Source organism: Xiphias gladius, chromosome 16 (assembly GCF_016859285.1).
Source record: "Xiphias gladius isolate SHS-SW01 ecotype Sanya breed wild chromosome 16, ASM1685928v1, whole genome shotgun sequence".
NCBI lineage: Eukaryota > Metazoa > Chordata > Actinopteri > Istiophoriformes > Xiphiidae > Xiphias > Xiphias gladius.
Genome location: NC_053415.1, coordinates 16,887,050 through 16,899,364, shown reverse-complemented (window position 1 = coordinate 16,899,364; position 12,315 = coordinate 16,887,050). Strand labels below are relative to the sequence as shown.

Below are 12,315 nucleotides of genomic sequence, written 5' to 3'. Positions count from 1 at the left end.
TTATTTATATATATATATATATATATATATATATATATATATATATATATATATATATATATATATATATATATAGAGAGAGAGAGAGAGAGAGAGAGAGAGAGCAACTTCTGAATTAACATTAACATAAAATACACTTAAACAAGCAGCTGACTAGAAGTTACTTAAATTGAGCAGAACTGTTTTTTTTTTTTTTACACATCCATTCATGGTCAAGCATATTCTAATTTCTTTTGGGTGTTAACAGTCAAAATAGTTATAGTTTATAAGCCATTCGCACTGACCACACCTCTGCCCCTAGGTTCATGCAGCAAAGTAGGTTATTGGTCTTGCTCTCCTCTGCTAATAGGGGTAGTGCGAGTAATGAGGACAAACACCTACTCAATGTTCGCCATTTTGTGGCAGTAAGATCTCTTCTTTCTCGTCAGGCAACCACAAACTGGTTGAACTTCAGTAGCTGGACTAGTAAACATTAGCATAGCATGCCATGCAATGGTAGCTACAGCTAGATAGAAAAGGATTCTGCTTCACTGTCCTACTTTGAAGCAGTAGATTGTTCTGCCTGTAACTGGCTGGTGAGAAGCAGTGGTCTTCATAGGTCAACTCAGACACTAATAAGCGAGACCAGTCCATGGACCCAAACTGGGCCAGGTCCAAATTATACTCCCTGGTCTGGGTAGGGTCTTGGGTCTAGGATTGACTATGCATAAAACACAAATGGATTCTGGCGAATTTGCCATCAGCTTTGATTATGGGGTCTGTCACACTGCAGAGGAAAATGTGTTTTTTGAGGCAAGAGAAAACTGAAGCACGGAGGAAAATTATATACTGCCACAACATGCTGTTTTGGACTACGGCTGCTTGTTAATTGGTGGCACATCATGCTGCACTACCAATTAACCGCTGGTGGTCTCTATTCGGGCCTGTTTAGATGAACTGCATTTCGAATCCAGTCCTAATTATCCTCAGGTCTTTTTCAAACTGGGTCTGAATTGTTTCAGATCCCTTTTGGATTGTGTCAAACTCCTAGTTCAAATGCATACACCCAAAGCAAATCAGCAGAAGTTTTCCATACAGTAGGTTTCTCTTATTTGTGGATCAAATGACAAGCCAAACAGAAACAGCATTTGCTTAAGAGAAAATCTGCTGCCCTCTCTGCACACCCCTTCTTCCCCCCTTCCCTTGACCGTGCTCTCTGGTCCGTGACTCCCTCCTTCCATCCAGACGGTCGCTCCCACACTCGGGCCACATTCCTCCCTTGCTCATGCTGGGAGGACGTCTCCCTGTGACCAAAAGCATTGTGGGAAATCCCAACGGCCAGTCCCTTCAGAGGCCATGCAGACCACTGAGGAAAAGTGTAAAGGAGACTTGTGTTACTTGTTTGCTGGTCAAAAGGCTCTTTTTGCACGCCACTTGCCAATACTACTACCTACTTGCCACAAGCAAAAAACGAAGTGTCATTAATGTCTTGATACTGAACCTCACAACAAACAGCACACAATACATATCCACATTTCAAGCAGCTGTCAATACAACCCACGCTGTGCAAAACCTCAATTTAGAGCAGTTAGAACATTAGGCAGGAAAGGAATTAAATTTTAAGATGTGCTGCCCAAAAGCTTCTTTTTGGTCATTAAAAATCACTAAGCAACAGGAACAACTGGCTTCTCAACCTGTCTGACGATCTGAGACAACTCAGGCATCTCTACTGACCTGGCATAACCACAGACAAACAATAATATATTTAACTTAGAGCAGAACATTCAAGTATACAATACATGTGCCAACTCCTCTCTGCTATCAAACAACAAAATTAGCACTCTGGAGAGAATATGAGCCAGATTGTGTCCCTGAATTACCCCAGTTTGCACTGGTGTGTCATTCCCATGGAATTTTAAACACACTGGCTAAGACCTGCCCAATTAAATATACAGGAATAGCTACACACACACACACACACACACACACACACACACACAAATACAATCGCACCCACATGTGGCAGTACTTAGCTGTCCTAATAATGTCCAAGATGCACTGAAAAATTTGGTACTTTATGGCATCTACTGCTCCCATGAGTCAGAGCTGTGTACATTTTTGTGTGAGCCTCCTTTAGGTTCCTCAGAAACTATAAATACTTTACAACAAGAAATTTTGACCCAGCTATTACCCCCAGGGTAACATGTTGAAAGCATACAGCGTATTGCCCGTGCAACCCTGATGTTAGAGACACACTGAACTTCCTCCCTTACTCTTAACACTTGATCTTTTGTGGAGATGAGATGATAATGTTGTTACACACTCTATTGTCACACCTAGGTGTGGTTGTATAGATCTAGTAGCTGCTCTCAAATGAATCTAGAAATTTACATTTATTACACTGTATATATTCGAGGTATATAATAGTTTATCATTACATTCAAGGTGGGTAAAACTGATCAATTAAAGCACAAACAAAAAACATTCACCTCCTTTGTTTGAGTACAGGCAGCAGCTCAAATGACTATATAGTGTGAAAAAACAGAAGATGAGATGAGTTGAGCTAAAATCCAAAGTTTGTCACTATTTTTGATGTCAATTTTTTTTTTTTAAATGATGTGAATCTTGACAAGATTGGTGTGGTTTGTAGACAAAAACTATGGTAGTAAAACAACAAACGCGTGGGATTATCAAGCTCGAAACCAGAACTAAACACTGTAGAAGCAGAGAGGATGTACTGATTTGCCTTTCCAACAGACTCCAGACACATGTCAGTAAATTTTGTTATGATACAATTTTGGCAACAAACCTTTTCTTTTCATACCTCCATCTACATCATTTCTTAAATATAGAATACTACAAAATGTGTTGACTGTTCTACTTAATCCACTACTTAAAAAAGCAACTAGAAAACACCAGAATTCCTTTAATCAAATCACAATATAACAGAACTGTAGGACTCAAGGAATCCCAATTCATGATGAATTAGCACTTTAGGAAACAAAATATTTTAATCGGGTGGACCCTGATGAGTACTCTTTGTAATATCCTGATATTATGATGTAAACCACTATCTGTCATTTTTGATGTGCTCAAGTGATTTTGTTCAGACAAAAGTTACGAGCTGCTAAGTGCGAAAATAATTTTCACAACAGCCCCCTATAGATTTGTAGTTCTCCTAGTTAAAAAGGACCACAGAAGCGTCAACAAGCTAGTGGCAAAATGGCTGCAAAGCCCCTATTGCTGGCAGTAACATCTAAGTTTAATCCAATATTAACCAAACAATATTAAATTCATTAAATTCAGAAAATTAAAATGATACTGTATGTATCTGGTTTCCCTCATTAACAAACCTAAAAACTACAAGTACATAAAAATAACATTTGCTAATTTTGGCTATTTATATGATTTGACAACTACACTAGCAATGCCAGTGACCATCTTGGATTAAAGCATTAAATTGGAATAACAGGAGTTTATTCCATTTTCCCCACTTTTTGTTACACTGGGTTATTAATGCATTCACGTAAAAAGCTGTCTCTAAAGTTTCAAACTGAACCTCCCCTGAATTGCCCATCATATCTATTCAAATGAATCATTACTGTACTAATTATATTGGTTATTATTATTATTATTATTATTATTATTATTATTATTATTATTATTATTATTATTATTATATTAATAATATATTATAATTATCATATTATTATATTATTATATATCATTTCATTTCAAAATTTAAAAGATCTAGGCATGCTCTAGTTAAGAGCAGAAAGGTTTATATGTAAGAAATAGCGCACAAACAAAGAGGGCTCCAACTAATGATTATTTTCATTATTGCCAGATATTTCGCTTATTATCACATAAGACGAAGAAAAGCAGCAAATCTTCAATGAGAAGCTTTTTTCTCTCTCTCAACTACACTTGATACCTCCCCTCGTCTATATCCTCCTGCTTCTGCAACCATACACATTTCAAGTTCATCTTGATTTATACTAGGCAAGTTGTGGTCATTTTTACTTGAAAATGACTAACAACAATCAACACTTTATCAATACCGACTAATTGATCAGTAGACTACTAATCATTTCAGCTCTACAAACAATATTCAGCTCTGTAAAGTTTTTCTAATTTTCTCATAATCTAATGTGAAAGATGACAGAAGATGTTCTACAAAGCACTGACACATACACCATTACTTATCAGGAGCTCAACCAAAGAACATAAAGGATTTAACATAACAGAAGTTTCCTCTCATTTACACTGACATTTTAGTCAAAGAACACTTGATAATGAAGATTTTCACACAATTTATTGATGCTTATCACTAGCTCATAAAATTAGCAGACTGTTTTCAAATTATAACCAAGCTCTTTGAATTGTGCCACATGCACCAAGTTTTAGGGTAAATTGAGAAAGTTGAGAATATCAGGAATCTCATTTACTTCCTGTTGGAAAACCCCATGGACAAAAATAAAATCAATGAAAAAATATAAAAATAAAACTTTAAAATGTGGTATTCTCTTTAAACCTTTGCAGGTTAGCATTGTGGTGTGATGCCGTGTTAAACTATGCTTACTAGTAACAGCTTGCTGGAGAGTAGATCAGCCTAGCTGGCAGCTTTTAGCACAAATAGTTGAGGTGACTGCAGGTCACAGCGGCTCCCAGGTTCCACCTGAGAGCAGCTCTGTTTGCGAGGACCCCTCCACCCAGACCAGGAGGAGCAGCCCGTCTGTGCCACAACTGTCAATCATGGCAGAAAAACATAAAAGCAGATTGATAGGTACATTCTGACTCAGCCACCCACATCCATGAGGATCCCGTATGGGCAACAATCCCACGACAGATCGACACATATGAGACCAAGACCTCCTACACTAAAAAGATATGAAATGCAGCTATTAGAAAAACACATTAAAACACATAACATTACAAAACACACTAGGCTGTAAAGACTTACTACTTGGAGCTGGTCCTTAAGAGTCCTACGAGATTTGTTTTGAAATGATGTCCTCCTATTTTTATTTTATCTTTAATATGTTTCAAACTAATGACTGGTCTATAATGATCAGCATAGAAACTGATCAAATGAATAAATAAACAAAACCACTACACTTGTTCTTATACTTGCTGAAAATGCTCTGTGGCATGAATGGATTTAAAATGAGCAACAGATAATAGTAATAGTAATAGATGACTTCTGTCATTTGATCTTTTTAAAGCACATTATCATTATCATAATAATATTATATTATTATATATCATTTCATTTCAAAAGTTAAAAGATCTTGGTACGCTCTAGTTAAGAGCAGAAAGGTTTATATGTAAGAAATAGCGCACAAACAAAGAGGGCTCCAACTAATGATTATTTTCATTATTGCCAGATATTTCGCTTATTATCACATAAGACGAAGAAAAGCAGCAAATCTTCAACGAGAAGCTTTTTTTCCTCTCTCTCTTAACTGTACTTGATACCTCCCCTCGTCTATATCCTCCTGCTTCTGCAACAATGCACATTTCCTCCGGTGGGATCAGTAAAGTTCATCTTGATTTATACTAGGCAAGTTGTGGTAATTTTTACTTAATAATTACAAACAACACTTTATATCTTTTATATGTTTCAAACTAATGACTGGTCTATAATGATCAGCATAGAAACTGATGAAATGAATAAATAGACAAAACCAATGCACTTGTTCTGATACTTGCTGAAAATGCTCTGTGGCATGAATGACTTTAAAATGAGCAACAGATAATAGTAATAGTAATAGTAATAGATGACTTCTGTCATTTGATCTTTTTAAAGCACATTATCATTATCATAATAATATTATATTATTATATATAATTTCATTTCAAAAGTTAAAAGATCTTGGTACGCTCTAGTTAAGAGCAGAAAGGTTTATATGTAAGAAATAGCGCACAAACAAAGAGGGCTCCAACTAATGATTATTTTCATTATTGCCAGATATTTCGCTTATTATCACATTAGACGAAGAAAAGCAGCAAATCTTCAACGAGAAGCTTTTTTTCCTCTCTCTCTTAACTGTACTTGATACCTCCCCTCGTCTATATCCTCCTGCTTCTGCAACAATGCACATTTCCTCCGGTGGGATCAGTAAAGTTCATCTTGATTTATACTAGGCAAGTTGTGGTAATTTTTACTTAAAAATGACAAACAACACTTTATATCTTTTATATGTTTCAAACTAATGACTGGTCTATAATGATCAACATAGAAACTGATGAAATGAATAAATAGACAAAACCAATGCACTTGTTCTTATACTTGCTGAAAATGCTCTGTGGCATGAATGACTTTAAAATGAGCAACAGATAATAGTAATAGTAATAGTAATAGATGACTCCTGTCATTTGATCTATTTAAAGCACTTAACAGTAGTTTGGGCTTTTAATAACTGGTGGTGTGCTCCTAAAACAATAGAACCTTATTTATTGAACACTCTACTTAACACATTTTTTGTATTATTTTAATACCAACATACTATTATCCATCCATTTCTTATACTTTACGGTATTATTTTCTCCCATTCTTCTCCCATTTTATCTTGTCATTGGTCCAAACTTGCTTCAGCCCCGTAAAGCACTTTGTAGCATAGCCAGTATTTACGTGGATCAGTCACATCAGGCTAATAAAGTCACTAAAGGAGCCGATACTGATCCGATCAGACCACATCACTACTTATTTCAAATGACGAGGAGGGCATGACAACTGCCCATTATGACTGCTGGGGATTGGGGCAATACTTGCATGAATCAAACAACAAATATCACACCTCATGTGCTCTCCACTTCTACGCGCTTATTTCAGCATAAAAGAAAAAGTGTCTTCTATCAAACCATAGTGTCTTGGAACTTAGTAACACTTTTTTTAAAATTTTTCTCTAAGAATAAAAAAAATTGTGAAGTAGCTTTTTTTGTGTCTGTCTTTTCAAAATAGACTAAAAAAAAAAAAAAAAAAAAGCTACTTTACACGTACATAATAGTACATCACAATTTTATGTACAGTAGTTCAGTGGTGTATCAATTTCCCTGAAGGCCCAGAAGTGGTATATCAAGCACTTGGATTACAGCGTTATTGCACAACAGCAATAATTCAACATCACTTTAACCTCCAAACAAGTCGCATGTAATCTTGCAGTACTACGATGGTAGATCAAGGCAAAAAACTGCACAAATACACACGTTAAAAACAAAGTAGTATTTTTCCTGCTCCCTGGGGAATACTACATAATTACTGTACTTTGGAGGCCTGACTACTGGACTTATTCAGGATACAAACTACATTAATGAATTAATTGTGAATCAAAATACCAGGTAAATAGGAAATTGTTGTTTCATTCATGTAAATACTTTAGTTTATTAGCGAACCATGACAAAAAAAAATATCAAAATGAGCCTACAGAGTCAAAATAAATATTTCAAGCAACAGAAAAAATACTTGAGTCTAATCTACTGTATGAATGGGGAGGGGAGCCCCCTGCCACCCACTATTCAGGCGATGAGACAAACCACCCCTCGAACACATCCCTCCATGTCATACAAAACACAAGCCTTGAGAGTTTTAATTAGAAAACCCATGAGGCAAACAAATGCATGGAAACATGAGAGGCCAATTCACAGAGGAGAAAAATAAATCCTTGGCCGCTTTACATCAATATCCATTTCCCTGCATCCTTCACCTCACTGTGGTTTTTGGTTAACACGCTTTGGATTAGATAGCAGATAAATAAACAGTGTGCACAGCGTTCTCAGGAAAAGCACCCTGACTGTGTTGTGTCCTCAGCATGTGCAGATCTGAGAGTAAGACCAAACATTGTAGTGATAGTCCAGAGTAGTGCGGCTCCGAGGTCCTTTCCCTCAAGCCCCTAAGCATCAAGAGCAGTTGTACAGGCCAATCGCTCTATAACGCAAGGACTCTCTCATCAAAATGCACCTATCAATGAAGGCACCTCCATAGATAAATGTAAAAAAAATAGAGACCAATGTTTGGAAGAGCCTGCGCCTGGCTTATTACTGTTGCATCATAGCGGTGTTAAGCTATCAAGTTTTGGCACCAGTTTGTCTTTGAGTGCAAGAAAGAAGTTTTTACTGCCATGCTTGATATTGTAACAAAAGCGGAAAGTGCATGAAATGCTGGTGAGAAGAAGCTGGAAAACATGCATGTCTCATTCTTTGTCATTTGGCTTTTTTTATTCTTAAGTATGGAGAAAAATACTTTACTGCTACACCATGGCTGTGTCCAAATCACTCCTTTGTTCACTCATTCACCGTACCCTATAAAAAGTAGAAACTCAATAGTTTACGCTATAGTGAGATATTTAAAAAAAAAAAAAAAAAATTGAGATTTCGGAAACGTATGAATCATTCATTTTCCTTCACCTCTGACAGGTATAGTGTCACGTGATTGATAATTTTACAATATTATATATATAAATATGACCCATTTTTAAGGGGACTATAAGTTGCATTAATTTCACACGCAGACATTCAAAAAAAAAGTGTACTATATAGTAAGTCGGGAGTGATTTCAGAAACAACCCATAAGTTCCTGCCATTTTTTATGGTACTTGCTTTTAAGCATGTCTATAGTTATACTTAGAGAAATAAAGCAATTGAAGATATGAGGATGACCAAACTGTATTTACTTGCCGTCTGTCTTAGATGTATGCATGAAACAAATTGTGTTATAAAGTGTGAAACAAAAACGAAAAGAGAAAAAAAAAAAAAAAAAAAAAAAAAAAAAAAGAGAGCCACAGTTGAGCTGGGTTACCTCAGAAGCCCCCCTGCCCTTTCAGCAGGGCCTCATATGGAGAACCAGGCCTCAGGTCCCCTGGGCACTGATGTCTGCTCTCCACTCGACTCCTCCCAGTCAGCCACGGAGGCTGTGCAGGAACCTGGCCCACTCACGACACCCTACAGCCACAAGTCATTCACACCTGGAACAGAGGGAGAGAACTTTGCTCATCGGGTGAAACACAAACAAGCAAATGGCAAGGAAAAGCACTCAGTCGCTCGTGTTGACAAGACCAAAATGTAGCAAACACAGAATCAGTGCAAAGCTTAAGTCATTAGGGGGTTACAGTAACAGTGTATACTTGCCTTTTTAACCCAGACATTCATTTATACTAAAGTTATCAGCCAATGTGCACATAAGGGACTACAAGACAGCGTATGATCCTCCATCAAGGCCCTCCTTGTTTCTTTGCATCCTAGAGGACTTCCTCCTTCCTGTAATTATCAACTGTGAGAGCTAAAAAGTGACTTTTTTAGCCGTCAACAATGCACAATAAGGTAGAAGTAGTGAGCGCAGAAAAGATAAATATGAAACAGCCTCAAGACTATGCAACAGATGCACGTTCATCGCAGACAGCAGTGTTGCCTAGCAATTGAAGAGACCAGAGTCCTGTAACAGGAAGGTCTGCAGTTCAATCTCAGCAACTGGCATGTATGCCTTCGAAACTGTCCTTGGACAAGACGCTGAACCCCTACCTGCTAACTCAGAAGTCGCTCTTGATTACAGCATCAGCTAAAAAGGACTAAAAGGCAAACTGCAACAAAGCAAAAAAGCTGCTGAGATTTTCTCTTTACAATTATGAGAGAGACGACGTAGCATCGAGCCAAAATGATGCCAGACACACATTTTTTTGTGAATTTGACGAGTCCTTGTCCTAAAATGTTAAATGAAGTAGAATAAAATACTCAGGGCCACTTGCTAAATAAAGTCATGAAAGACAACAAGATAAGACTTTATTCATCAGGGGAGTAAATTCATAAAATCCCCAGGTATCTGAGGTCTTTAACTACATTTCTACGCTATAGGACCTGTGGATTTTTTTTCTCCCCCCAACTCACAAGTCAAGTTATTCAAGATTGCTAAAACTAAAAGACTGAACACATTCTTTGTCGTGTTTAGCTCTCTGGTCTTGCCAAGGTAACACAGCACAATGCCACACAAGTTTCTCACAAACGGGCCTACTCGAGGAAGTCGTCCTAAAATATACACAGCCATCTACAAAGCTAAAACTCTGCAAATAAACGTAAAGCACTCAACAACTACAGAGACTAGACTTTCCCCCCTGAAATCTCAGCGCCTCACTGGACAACTCTTGGCGGACAAAGTAATTCCATGGCGCTTGAAACTCCAGGAACTTTTTTTTTTCTTTTTCCTAAAAGAAGTTGTTCCTGTTTCGCCAGAGAACTGGGGGGGAAGGGAGGACTTCAGCACTTGCATTCATGGAGCCTCGGCCAGCGCAAACAAAGTCTTCCCCGAAGAGGGAGGCACTGGACGGCGGCTGAGAGCGAGAACAACGACGTCGGTCACAAGCGCACAAAAACCGCACAGAAAATGAGACTCGTTTTAAGGCTTTGTCTGCTAATCAAACAATTCAGGCCCCGCTTAGGCAAACGTTCATTTTCAAGTTCTGCTAGCTCCGTTAACAATGTAACAATTAAATCGCTCGGCAGATGATAGGGCTGGCCGACACAATCAGCAGCAGAGGCCTATAATCTCGCTACGCGTTTATAAATCATATCAAGCACATTTTTAATAAAGGAAATACAATACCAACGGCGTGGTACTCCCGAAGAATGCAGAACATGCATGCTGCATTGTATCCTTTTTTCATTTTCACGAAGCACGGGCGGTCCTCCAGTATAATGGGGTAAAAACCAATATTTCTCCGCGGGTTTTACACCATGCCGAAAACATCGTGAATAATCCGCTTTTGTTGCGCTGGAAAAAATCGGCGTTTACGGTTGAAAGGGTTCTCGCTGTCTGCCAGGCCAGACACGACGTGGGTTTGCTAGCCAGCCTTCGGGGACAGAGGCAGAGAAGAACGGATACCGGAGTGAGATGTCCCCGGGAGGAGGACCCGCGTGTGCCCGTTGCCAGGAGGCGAGCTGTGGTAGCGACACTTTCCACCTGGATTTGAAAAAAAAGAGCACTCACCTGGAATGTTATCTTAATTTCCGTTTTCCTCGAACGACGGATATACACCGCACGCCTATCAAATCACAACATTATCCCGGTAACATTATAAAATAGAAATGTGTCTCCCCCCCTTTCGCCCGAGCTTTCCAGTGGTCCTACTCCATTACATCCCAGTTAAGATTTCCTGTCGCCCCCCCCCTCTCCGTTTCAGCGCAATGGTTTAGCCCGAATTCTAAGTAGCAATTCTAGGTCAGGTCTGTGTGCCAGTGAGAACGTTACTGTCGGACAGCCGAGAGACACCGATGTCTTCCTCCGTGCGACACGGTAAACACCGTATATTATACAAAAACACACCTCCTCCGTGGTTCAAAATCCACCTATTTTTATGTCGGCGACATCGACCTTCCCCACGTGAAAGAACTTGGGAGTAGTTTAGCATCAAACTTGTGGAAGTTCTCACAGGATGCTGTTATATGTATCAGTCGTGGATGGATCACCGAACCGGCCTACGGAGCACGGGCCCAGGCCCCAGGGGTCAGAGAGGTCAGGGGTGCCCTTGGGCCATTGCATCTGTATAAAGTGACTTGATTTTTCTTCTTTTAAAGTCACAGAGCTCGGTTATAAGACACAAAATGACATAAAAAAAAAGATGTTAAGCGATCTCAAAGAGAGGTAAAAAAAACAACACAAAGGGACTCAAAATGTCTACATAAAGAAACAACAACCAAAAGGGAAAACTACATACAGATGCAAAATGAGCACAAAGGGAGGCAAAATGACCACAGAGGTGCAAAACAACCGCAAAGGGATGCAAAACAACCATAAAGAGACTCAGAGCGACCACAAAGAGAATAAACTACAAAGAGACACAACGACCAAAAGGGACAAAAAACAACTACACACAGATCCAAAATGATCACAAAGGGACGCGAGATGACTACAGGGATGCCAAACAACCTCAAAGGGATGCAAAACGACCATAAACAGACTCAAAACGGCCACAGAGACACATAAAGCTACACCAACAGGCCAAAGAGAAATGCAAAACAATTACAGAGAGACTCAAAACAACCACAAAGAGACGCAAAAGGACCACAGAGAGACACAATACGACCTTAAATTAACAAAATGACTACAAAGACACAAATTGTGTTGTGTCTCTTTATGTCTTTCAGTCTGGTCATCACTGTATATAGGAAGGGTGGGGGGGTTTAACCTGTCTGTGCCGAGGGGCTTGTTTTCTCATAACCCATCCATGGTATCAGTGCAGTCAGCTAAAATAGCATTACAGGCTTTTAGAGGTGGTTAGTCAGTTTATCGATTAGTCAACTGACAAGTCCTTTGATAATCAATTAATCATTGGAAGTAATTTTTCAACC

The 12,315-nt window shown here is 38.7% G+C and overlaps 1 protein-coding gene across 3 annotated transcripts in view; it reads right to left on the bottom strand.

The window, feature by feature from the left end:
- The window catches only part of bcl9 (BCL9 transcription coactivator), a 30,379-nt gene extending 19,142 nt beyond the window's left edge, over positions 1–11,237 (bottom strand). The window contains exons 1-2 of one of the 3 annotated variants that reach the window (XM_040148047.1): positions 10,955–11,237; positions 8,777–8,942 (exon numbers count right to left, since the gene is read on the bottom strand). The gene's annotated coding sequence lies outside the window, so the exon portion shown is untranslated. Of the gene's footprint in view, positions 1–8,776; positions 8,943–10,570; positions 10,922–10,954 lie in introns of those variants that run through there. The other 2 variants (XM_040148046.1, XM_040148049.1) reach the window with 2 other exon arrangements.
- Between the last annotated feature and the right edge of the window lie 1,078 nt (positions 11,238–12,315).